Here is a 10,459-nt window from a genome sequence, read left to right as displayed (position 1 = left end):
AGAAGGATTTCTGGCGCCGTTGCCGGGGAGGTCTTCGCTCAAGTCAAGACTTACCAAGTACCCATCACAAACCCATCTCCCTCGCATTTACATTATTTGCCATTTGCCTCTCGTTTTCCTCTCCCCCCACTTCACCCTTGCCGTTTTATTCGCCCTCTCTTTCCCAATCTCCTCCTCTCATTTCGCTTGCCGTTTTTCTGTTTGCTTGTGTGTTGGATTACTTGTTGCCATGGCGCAAGATAATACCAAATTGTGTGATTTCTCGAATACCAATAATAATGATTTCCTCAGTACTCCGATTGCTCCTCTTAATGATGTTGAGTCTTGTGAAATCAATACCGCTTTGCTGAATCTTGTTATGAAAGATCAATTCGCCGGCCTTCCTAGTGAAGATGCCGCTACTCATCTAAACAATTTTGTTGATTTATGTGATATGCAAAAGAAGAAAGATACGGATAACAATATTGTCAAATTGAAGTTATTTCTGTTTTCACTTAGAGATTGTGCTAAAGTTTGGTTTTCGTCTTTACCTAAAAATGTATTGATTCTTGGAACAAGTGCAAAGATGCTTTTATCTCTAAGTATTTTCCTCCCGCTAAGATCATTACTCTTAGGAACGATATTATGAATTTTAAACAACTTGATCAAGAGCCTGTTGCCCAGTCTTGGGAAAGAATGAAATTGATGCTTCGCAATTGCCCTACTCATGGTTTGAATTTATGGATGATCATACAAAAAATTTATGCCGGTTTGAACTTTGCTTCTAGAAATCTCTTAGATTCGGCCGCGGGAGGCACCTTTATGGAAATCACGTTAGGAGATGCTACAAAATTGCTTGATAATATTATGGCTAATTATTCTCAATGGCACACCGAAAGATCTTCTAGTAAAAAAGTGCATGCTATAGAAGAAATTAATGTTTTGAGTGGAAAGATGGATGAACTTATGAAGATATTTGCTACTAAAAATACTCCTCTTGATCCCAATGATATGCCTTTGTCTTCCTTGATTGAGAATAATAATGAATCTATGGATGTGAATTTTGTTGGTAGGAATAGTTTTGGAAACAACGCTTATATAGGAAATTTTAATGCTAGACCGTTCCCTAGTAATCCCTCTAATAATTATGGAAATTCCTACAATAATTCTTATGGTAATTTTCATAAGATGCCCTCTGATTTTGAGAATAGTGTGAAAGAATTTATGATTTCTCAAAAGAATTTTAATGCTTTGCTTGAAGAAAAATTGCTCAAAGTTGATGATTTGGCTAGGAACGTTGATAGACTTTCGCTTGATGTTAATTCTCTTAAACTTGGATCTTCTTCTCCTAAGCATGATATCAATGAGTCTCTCAAAGTAATGAGAATTTCCATTGGCGAGTGCAAGGAAAGAACTGCTAGATTGCGTGCTAAAAAAGAAAGCTTTATAAAAGCGTGTTCTTCTAGTCTTCATGAAAATAATGATGAGGATCTTAAAGTTATTGATGCGTCTCTGATTAGATCTATGTTTTGCAATATGAATTTTGATGATTATGGGAGTGATGATGAATCAACTTTGCCTCGAAGGCGTCCCAAAAATTCGGAGTCTTTAGATCTTGATGCTAAATTTGGTAAAAGTGAGATTGGAGAGTCCTCAACTTCTAATAATATTGAATCTACTATCTCGGATTTCAAGGAATTTGATTATGATAATTGCTCTTTAAAAGGTTGTATTTCCTTGTTGCAATCCGTTGTTAATTCTCCTATGCTTATAGTCAAAACAAAGCTTTTACCAAACATATTGTTGATGCCTTGATGCAATCTTATAATGAAAAACTTAATTTTGAAGTTTCTATACCTAGAAAACTTAATGATGAGTGGGAACCTACTATAAAGATTAAAATTAAAGATTATGAGTGTTTTGCTTTGTGTGATTTGGGTGCTAGTGTTTCCACGATTCTGAAAACTTTATATGATATTCTAGGTTTCCATGATCTTGATGATTGCTCTTTAAATTTGCACCTTGCGGATTCCACCATTAAAAAGCCTATGGGAAGGATCAATGATGTTCTTATCGTTGCAAATAGAAACTTGGTGCCCGTAGATTTTATCGTTCTTGATATAGATTGCAATCTTTCTTGCCCTATTATTCTTGGTAGACCTTTCCTTAAAACGATTGGTGCGATTATTGATATGAAGGAAGGGAACATTAGATTCCAATTTCCTTTAAAGAAAGGCATGGAGCACTTTCCAAGAAAGAAAGTCAAATTACCTTATGAATCTATCATGCGTGCTGCTTATGAATTTAGTGCCAAAGACGACACTCGTTAGATCTATCCTTGCTTTTATGCCTAGCTAGGTGCGTTAAAAAATAGCGCTAGTTGGGAGGCAACCCAATTTTCTTTATGTTTTTTGTTTTTGCTCCTGTTTAGTAATAAATCTTGCATCTACCTTCTGTTTAGATGTGTTTTTATCTTTTAATTAGTGTTTGTGCCAAGTAGAACCTATAGAATAACCTACGATGATAGTTGATTTGATTCTGCTGAAAAATAGAAACTTCTCGCGCACGAATATAATCTACTTAAAACAAAAGGCAAACAACCATTACGTGCGTCCACGTAGATTAAATTATCTTGATCCTTTATTTTATCTTTTAACGGCTGAGATTAAAAGATGCAAACGTAACGTAAAAATATGTACATGTACAATTAGTATAACATGCCACGTACAAATAGTGCACATAGGTTCCATCCAAATCATCAACTAGCCTGCAGAAAAAAAAAATCTTTTAATCAATGGGTCAAGGAAGCAAAAATAGTAGGAAACCTAAACAAATAAGGACAACGATTGGACCTAACCACACCTCACGTGAGGAAGTTCCAAAACAGGAAACAAGACATGAAAAAAAGACAGGTTTCCGATCTTCTTTCACGGTCTCGGCCACCTCAATCCACGCACCTCCACCCATATATAAACAAGTACAGCCGGCCGCAAAAGCAACACCAAAAATTTGGAAGTCGGCAACCAAGATGGCTTGAAGACATCACACGCGACTCGGCAACTCAGATGGCTTGAAGACATCACATGCAACTAGGCAACTCGACGTTTGATACGCAAAGCCACCTCCAGCCGCTTCACTCTACGTCCGACGAAGTCACGCCAAAGCACACTCAACGCATGACGAAGCCATGCCCAGCTACTCCAATCGACCTCGGAAGAAGTGACGCCAAAGCACTTTTGGCCTAAATCATCAGATAATTTGGTAATTGTTAGTAACAGTCTTATTTTCTCCGGATAGAATCTTTATAAACACTATATCAATTGACAAATTGTTCCCTATTAATATTCAAGGAAAAACACTATGACATGCAAGAAGTTGAGCGACTTAAATACAAGGGGACGGAACTGGAACATTCATCAAGTATAACAAATACGAATGTGGTATTCAGTCAATCCTACCACTGATGAGCTTATTAGCCCAGATATGATATATGTGCAAAGGATCATCAGAAATCGACCAAACAATCAGTGCGGAGATCTCGGACAAAGATGTTGATCCGGACGGATATGAAGCTGTTGAAAATTTCATGATGCACGGGCCTTGCAGAGAGGCAAATACAAAGTCACCATGCATGATAGACAACAGATGCACTAAACACTTCCCAAAAGGATACAATGTCGATACCACAATCCATGAGGATGGGTTTCCAGTATATAGAAGGTGAGACAATGGAAGGAAGATCAAAAAGGGAGGAGCAATGCTCAAAAACAGATTTGTCGTACCATACAACCGCAACCTTTTGGTCAATTCCAAGGTCACATAAATGTCGAGTGGTGCAACATGCCCAGGTCAATCAAGTACCTATTTAAGAACATCCATAAAGATGACGATCAGGTAATGGCCTTAATAAAGGAAAGAGATGCGGAAAACGACTATGATGACATCAAGAAATACCTAGAGATGAGATACATATCAACAACTGGAGCATACTAGCGGATATTCCAGTTTGATCTACACACCATCATGATCCACCAGTCAAGAGACTACCATTCCACATTGAAAATGATCAAGAAGTTATTTTTCTGGACTTGACTGACATTGATAAGATAGTAGAAGGCCAGGATCCACGAGTACTAAGTTCACTGAGTGGATGGAGGCAAACAAAATACATGAGGCGGGAAAAGAATTAACCTATGCATAATTCCCATCAAAATTTGTATGGAAAAGCGAAACCAAAACTTGGGGAGCCGAAAAGGGGCTTCGCTATTGGAAGAATCTACTATGCACACTCTGCAAGTGGCAACCGGTATTATATGAGAATGCTTCTAAACACCAAGAAAGGATGCACATCATTCAGGATATTGGAATCGTTAATGGAGTTGTTCACCCAACATACAAATAAGCATGCCAAGCGCTTGGATTTCTTGATGACGACAGTGAGTGGATTGAATGCATCAATGAAGCATAATGCTGGGGCTCAGGGACACAATTACGACAATTATTCACCACAATTTTATGCCATTGTGAGGTGACCAGCCCAAAGATGTTGAGGGAATCAACATGGGAGGCACTGTCTAAAGATATCCAGTACAAAAGAAGAATTATCCTTAACTTTCCTATGCTGCAGCTCACTGATTCATAGAAAAAGGCTTATGCTCTGATTGAGAAAGAGAAACTAATGAGGCAAGAAGGAAAGACACTAAAGGACTATCTAGATACAGAACTACCAAATGCTACAGAACTTGAAGAACTTGGGAACAGAATGATAAACGAAAAACTTAGCTATGGCATGGAGGCACTAAAGAATGAGCACTAAACCATAATAAGCAATGTTAACCATGGCCAGAAAATGACCTTTGATGCAATAATGGAATCAGCTGCGAAAGGACTTGGAAAATAGATATTTGTAGAAGGCTACGGTGGCACAGGCAAAATTTATCTATGGAAAGCAATTACAACGAAGCTACGGTCAGAGGGAAAGAAAGTTCTTGCGTTAGCATCATCTGGCGTTGCAGCTTTGCTCCTACAAGGTGGAAGAACAGCGCACTCAAGATTCCACATTCCAATAAGTACCATGGAAGAACTGGTAAAGAAGACCTCACTAATACTATGGGACGAGGCTCCTATGGCAAACAAACACTGCTTCAATGCACTAGAAAATAGCCTTAGGGATATTCTAAGGTTCACAAACCAAAATAGTGAAGAAAGGCCATTTGGTGACATGAAAGTTGTGCTAGAAGGTGACTTCAGACAAATACTTCAAGCGATAACAAAGGAAAAGAGAGAGCAGATAGTAAATGCCTCGGTCAAAAGTTCATACCTATGGAAGTACTTCAAAATATTTAGACTAACTGAAAACATGCGGCTAAAGTCTGTCAGAAGATCCAATAGAAAAGCAAAATGTGGCCGAATTTGCAGAATGGATATTACGATCTGCGATGAAAAAAACGGAGATGATTGAGTAAGAATACCTAAAGGAATAATTCTACATAAAGGAGAAGACCCCAAAGAAGAGATAGTAAAAAGCACGTACCCAAACTTGCAGCAAAACTATCGTAACCATGAATTTCTCAAAGAAAGAGCAATCCTGTGTCCAAGGAATGAAACAGTTAAGATAAATGACTACATAATGAGCCAATTACAAGGTGAAGAGATGAAATACCTATACTTGGACACTGTGTGCAAGGCAACAATGAATTACAACACAATGGAGAATATGTGTGCAACAGAGTTCCTTAGCAACATGATCTTCCCAGGAATTCCAATCCACGAGCTAAAACTGAAGGTAGGTTTGCAGGTGATGCTCCTACGAAACAAGCAGCCAGTTTATGCAATGGCACAAGAATGACTATCACACAGCTGGGAAAAAATGTACATTGAGGCACAAATAATCACACGAACACACGTCGGTGACAAGGTATACATACCTATAATCATTATGTCACCAAGCGACTCAAAGTGGCCCTTTGTGCTGAAAAGAAGGCAATATCCTCTATCAGTTTATTTCGCAATGACCATAACCAAAAGCCAAGGTCAATCCCTAAACAAGGTGGCCTATATTTGCCTAAGCAAGTCTTCTTCCATGGGCAATTATATGTAGCATTATGAAGAGCCACAACCAGAGAAGGATTAAAGGTGTTGATTGACAACACGGAGTACCCAAGCGAACATAGCGCAAAGAATATAGTATACAAAGCGATCTTCTAATTTTTTGTTATACAAACAAATGCATATGAAGGCCAAATAATCATGATTAAACAATACAATGTATGGTTCAAAAGTGTGACGTCCATGTTTTAGATTTATGGCCGGAAATACTGTACAAAAAGGATGTTATAGATTGGATTTCTTATTATTTTCGTAAACACAAAATAAGAACATGACAATGCATATTATTATTGGCATACACTGCTTTCATGCATACAGATGTTAACAAGTGTGTACATGTAGCTTCCTTTCTGTATGACAACAATCAATTGGCACTTATTAATTTAAAAGTATATACTCCATTAATTCTTATTATAGCGGATGAGCTTTAAAGATGAAAAGGTTACGTCAGACATAGAGCGCGTACACAACAGATCATTGACATGTGTACGAGGAATTCTTTTTTTTCCAAGAGAGGACGTACAGGGAAGTCCAACATGCATACGTACACATTTTAGTTAGAAAAGCACACCAACTTCAACTCAAAAAGAAAAAGCACACCAACTTTTTTGAGATAACACACGTATAGGGGAGTCCAACACGCATACATAGACATTAGTTAGAAAATGAAAACAACTAAAAAGAGCAAACTACGAGAGGTCTGTTCTCAGGAATAAAAAGCACATACACAGCCGAAAAAAGGCAGGAAGGTCTATACCAAATAAAAAACGCCTTATCAGATAATATTGAAAATATATATGAGTCTTTCCCGGACATGTATGACGAACTTGGAAGAGCTGGTGTCCCTGTCTATCTAGGATTCTAATTGAATGCAAATCTTATTTTTGCAACTTTTTTTAACACTGTTTTGCAACTCCCACATGCACGCATGCAAACAGGAAAGCTAGCATACATGTATGCAAGCTTATCTCCGTACTTGCACGACAAATAAGAACATAGACATCTATAATACCATAGCTAACACATCAAAATATCCCATACACTTATCAAACTACCGCGCATTGAATACAAAAGCGATGAGCACCCAGGTAATTGAAATATCAAATCCATAGATTCGCACAGGATCTGCATTAGATGAGTTAAGAAAACATTGTATCTGGTGAACACCACAAAAATTATTTTTTAAATTAATTTGGTAATACAAAATGTTTGCAAAAGAATTATAGATATTCTATATGAAGTCCATAAAAAATAACTCTGTAAATTGCAATGAAAGGATATTTTAGCAATTTTCAATGAGTAGTTGCATTTTCTTAGATGAGCAAGTTACATAGTAATTAATAACCAAAAGATTAGCATGATTGCAACTGTATTGTCGTAATCAAGGAATGCAATTAGAACATGTCGGGGCAAAGGAAACGAGATGATAAGGCGAGACTGAACAATGTTTAGACTTGATCTCATGGCAGCAATTTCTCAAAACAATATAGAAACATAGCCAGACACTGAGAGATGAGATGTGGAAGAGGTAAATCATGACCTTAGTAAGAACATGACAATGCATATTATTATTGCCATACACTGCTTTCATGCATATAGATGTTAACAAGTGTGTACATGTAGCTTCCTTTCTACATGGGCAAAAGTTTTAAAATCTTATTACAAAGTTTGGATAATAACCACTTTGATAAACATGATTCTGAAATCATATTAGCCGACAAGATTCCATAAGCAAGATAAGAAACCATATGTGTAGCTAATTCGGATCTTGCATTTGTGTGTGCACCATATAACATTGTATATGTTCACCATATAGCAGTGCCTATACGTGGTAATTAAGATGCAAGAAACCAACAAGAAAAATAGCCGCACATAAATCGCTGAACTTGAAAACTTAACCTGCAGCTAGACGCATGCATGTTTCACATTAAGCTGATGCTTTTGCTACCTACCTCAGTAAAAGTGCATCTAAACCTCGTTTTTTTACTGTCAATCAATAATTAAATGCAAGGGTCTCTTGCTAGGTTCAGTTAGACTTAATTCCAACAGATCCATATGTTTTCTTTACTGTGTTCTCTACTACAGAATTCAGAAAACAAGTATAAGTGCACTTCTCCACACACAAAGTTTTGGTATAATTTCTGATTTCACACGAAAAGTTGTTTAGTAATGGAAAGATATATAAAATCTTATTCTGATTTCTAGATCATTCAACTTCAAAAAAAACTTATATGGTTGAAACAACACTTACATTTGGTAGAAGTCCAGGCAGCAGGAGGGCAACAACTAACAGCCACTCACAGAAGATACTCACGTCTTGCAGATATTTCTTCCTCCGCGAGCTCCCTCAATGCCTCCGCGGCCCCAACATCCAGAGCCTCCGGGCACGACAAGTTTGAGCAGCGCAGCCCGCGTTCCCACTGGACATCTCCGTGACCGCGTTGCCAGAGTCGACGAGTTCGCCGAGATCCACGCACTCACCCAGCCACATGTGCCACCACCAAGGAAGAAAAATCAGGAGAAAAGAAGCGACATGTGGATCTGGGATAGCGTGAGGATTAGTTTCCTGATGGGGCACAGATACGCCGTCCTTCGCCGGCGGCAAATCGGAAGAAATGGCGGATGTGTATGAGGAGCCTGGTGGGGATCGTACGGGAGGAGAGGAGAGTTCTTTTTTTTCACGGAGAGAGAGAGAGTTCTATGTAGATATTTTTTTAGGGCTGAGAGTTCTATGTAAATGACTGGGACCGGGGACTACAGGTTGTTTTACTTAGAAAAAATATTATATGGAGTGGTAATCATCTTCACTCATGGGCTTACAGAAAAGTACGTTCGGCATGACACATGATACATGGGCTATGCAAGATGGGCTATGCAAGATTGGGTACAATATTTTTTTTTAGTTCTCGGTATCGAATACACAGATCCTAGCAAACATAAAAACAATAAAAATATGCTTTCTTTTTTGCCGGTGAAAAATGCTCTTAAAATATGGAACTTAGACTTCCCTAAAAAATAGATGAAACTTATACATTGTTATTCAAAGGATCATATGATCTAAATCTTTAGATTTTTCACCTGTAGATAATCAGCAAGATTAGTAAGAATCAACAAACATTTTTCAATGATAGGGAAATATATATAAATTACATGCCAAAATTCATGTTGGAAAATAAACAACTTTTGCATTTCTCAAACTACCATCAACAATTCAAAACGGATGTCATTTAACGCGATAAAAAACAAGAACAAAATGTGAGCCAAACTAAAATAAGAGTAGATAGAGAAATTGGAAAATAAATATGATTAATGAGGCTGTAAAAATGAACAAGGTGTGAATAAAAATTATTATAAAATTACATACACTATATGTACAAATCCATACATTCAAACTGAAGACATCAACTGTCCCATATATAAAACATAACAAAAACTACTCTAGCCAAGCAATTGCGCGGGTGCACCCGCTAGTTTTGTTAAATCACAGGAACGTGATTTTGTGTTGATTCTTTTTGCTTCTATTCAATAAACAAATTGTCCAGGACTTCCTATTTTTGTAGGATTTTTAGAGTTCCAGAAGTTTGCGTTAGTTACAGATTGCTACAGACTGTTCTGTTTTTGACAGATTCTGTTTTTCGTGTGTTGTTTGCTTATTTCAATGCATCTATGGCTAGTAATTCAGTCTACGAACCATGAAGAAGTTGTAATACAGTAAGTTTAACACCAAATTAAATAAAGAATGAGTTCATTGTAGTACCTTATGTGGTGGTTTTGTTTTCTTTCACTAACGGAGCTTATAAGATTTCCTGTTCAGTTTTGTGTTGTGAAGTTTTCAAGTTTTGGGTAAAGCTTTTATGGACTATGGAATAAGGAGTGGCAAGAGCCTAAGCTTGGGTATGAACATGGCACCCCAAGATATTAAAGGATAGCCAAAAGCCTAAGCTTGGGGATGCCCCGGGAAGGCACCCCCTCTTTCGTCTTCGTTCATTGGTAACTTTACTTGGAGCTATATTTTTATTCACCACATGATATGTGTTTTGCTTGGAGCATCGTGTATTATATTAGTCTTTGCTTTTTAGTTTACCACAATCATCCTTGCTGTACACACCTTTTGGGAGAAGCCTGTTTGATTAGAATTTGCTAGAATACTCTATGTGCTTCACTTATATCTTTTGAGCTTGATAGTTTTTGCTCTAGTGCTTCGCTTATATCTTCTAGCGCACGGTGGTGTCTTAATTTTGAAGAAATTGCTAGTCTCTCATGCTTCACTTATATTATTTTGAGAGTCTTTTAGAACAGCATGGTATTTTCTATGATCATAAAGTTGGTCCTAAAATGATGAGCATCCAAGTTGGGTATAATAAAAACTATC

General features: G+C 37.5%; 1 long non-coding RNA gene across 17 annotated transcripts; it reads right to left on the bottom strand.

The window, feature by feature from the left end:
* Window positions 1–2,597: 2,597 nt before the first annotated feature.
* LOC123070135 (uncharacterized) lies at window positions 2,598–8,802 on the bottom strand. Of its 17 annotated transcripts, none has more exons than XR_006433440.1 (9): window positions 8,339–8,802; window positions 5,907–5,950; window positions 5,642–5,785; window positions 5,513–5,566; window positions 5,300–5,412; window positions 3,934–5,002; window positions 3,438–3,840; window positions 2,842–3,220; window positions 2,598–2,746 (listed from the first exon to the last, which is right to left on the bottom strand). It is a non-coding gene; the product is annotated as an uncharacterized lncRNA (long non-coding RNA). The 17 variants fall into 17 exon arrangements; XR_006433444.1 differs by having other exon boundaries at window positions 2,937–3,220; XR_006433439.1 differs by having other exon boundaries at window positions 2,666–3,220; window positions 3,438–3,578; window positions 3,762–3,840; window positions 8,339–8,801.
* Window positions 8,803–10,459: the final 1,657 nt, after the last annotated feature.

The sequence above is a fragment of the Triticum aestivum genome, chromosome 3B (genome assembly GCF_018294505.1).
Source record: "Triticum aestivum cultivar Chinese Spring chromosome 3B, IWGSC CS RefSeq v2.1, whole genome shotgun sequence".
Lineage (NCBI taxonomy): Eukaryota > Viridiplantae > Streptophyta > Magnoliopsida > Poales > Poaceae > Triticum > Triticum aestivum.
Note: the sequence above shows the minus strand (reverse complement) of the source record. Positions and strands in the feature narration are given on the sequence as shown.